Genomic DNA, 1,724 nt, shown 5'->3' with positions numbered 1-1,724 from the left:
GCACAAGTCACTTTCCATTTTTATAGTTTGCTAATTGTTGGTAGAAAGTATGTGTAATTTATTTTTTATAATTTAGTACTCTAATTATCCATTATAATTGACTGAACGTTATTGCCTCTTAGCATTGACTTTATTTGCATTGTTGGAATCACTGCATATATACATACATTATTTTGCCTTTGATTTCTTCATTCTGTATCACTTCATGTGAATCTTTCCATATTTATTTAAATCATCTTATTTTCATTTCTCACAGTGCAATAATGTTCCTCATATTTTTTCAGCCATTGCCTGAGCATTGGGCTTATTTGGTTTCCAGTTTTTTATTACCACAATTAATACTATTCTGGATGTTTTTGTATTCTCTGGGTCGAAAAAGGTACACATAATTTAGTATCACCTTCTCTTGCATAATTCTAAACTCTTTTCAAGGAACAGTTGTAGCAACTCACAACTCTACCAGTAGTGAGTAGTACAGTCTTGCAAGACCTCCTACTCTAAGGAGTTCCACTTGAAAAACTGTTGAGAATTTCTTCTTCAACTAGCTTTTCGTGTGAGTCTGTGTTCTTAATCTCTCAGTCAGATTCTTAGATAACATAGGTGGAAGAAAGGAAACTTCTTAACCTTGTTTCTCAGGTGAAAGATCTAGAGCAATGGCTCTGGACAAGGAATATCAGCTCCTTGTTGTCTGGTGTGTCTCTGAAATTCCTTTTGTCCCTGCTATCAAGGGACTTCAGAAGAAAAGAATAATCTGCCAATGGTTGCTTGTCACTCTGTTTCAGGATCAAAAGTTACGCTCTCATGTCCTAGGCAAAAGAGATATTATAAATGATGTTAGAAGTCTTTGTTGCAGGCTGACAAATTTATAATTTTTATTTGTGTCGCATATTTGCTTAAAGTCAGTGTGGATGAGTCTGCATTACATATGTAATCTGTCTGCTACTAGAGTGATTACCCTTGGTACAATTACTAGGATTTACCCAAGGGTCAGGAATTCTCTGGTCTAAGAGAAACCGTATTTTGTTTCAATGGGCATCCTCCTTTGTTATTATTCCTAAAGGAGGGATAATTGTAACATAAGGGTCCTAATGTATGTGAAAGAAAAGACAGAGCTTCCCTTTAACATTTCCTCTATCCAGCCACTTACACAAAACTAGATAGCCAGGACCTTATGAGCCAAAATACCCTTACTATACCTTAAGGGACAGGAAACAAAGGACCTTACATTTAATCCAAACCCCTCATTCCAGTGTTTACATATTAGTTATATTTTAGTTTATCATCCGATGCTTGACTTTTTAAATTTAATGTTCCTATTTGAATACTCAGAGTTTTTAACTTTTGATTTATAGTTTGTGATGGAAGCTTCTCTGGAATATAATTTCTCATTCATTTTTGCCACTTCTTAATTGGGTTTAATAGACTAATGATTTTAATTATCTCTTACATTGGTGTTGAGTGAGTCTCCCCAAAATTTAAGGGTAAATATCTTGTGTGTGTGTGTGTGTGTGCTTTGCATAGCTTTTATGATATTAAAAGTTTCTAATTTTTACTCAAGGATTAATAGGACATCAAAATAACAAATTTAATTTAAATCTTATTTAAATTTTTTTCTCCCATCTTCATGTGATATAATCATGCCATATCATTCCATTAAGTAAAGAGTATCAAATTGAAGATGTCCCTCTGAACTTAGACTTTTTCCAATGTAACAAAACACTGAC

This window comes from Vombatus ursinus, unplaced genomic scaffold (assembly GCF_900497805.2).
Source record: "Vombatus ursinus unplaced genomic scaffold, bare-nosed wombat genome assembly UNPS02015089.1, whole genome shotgun sequence".
Classification (NCBI taxonomy): Eukaryota; Metazoa; Chordata; class Mammalia; order Diprotodontia; family Vombatidae; genus Vombatus; species Vombatus ursinus.
Note: the sequence above shows the minus strand (reverse complement) of the source record.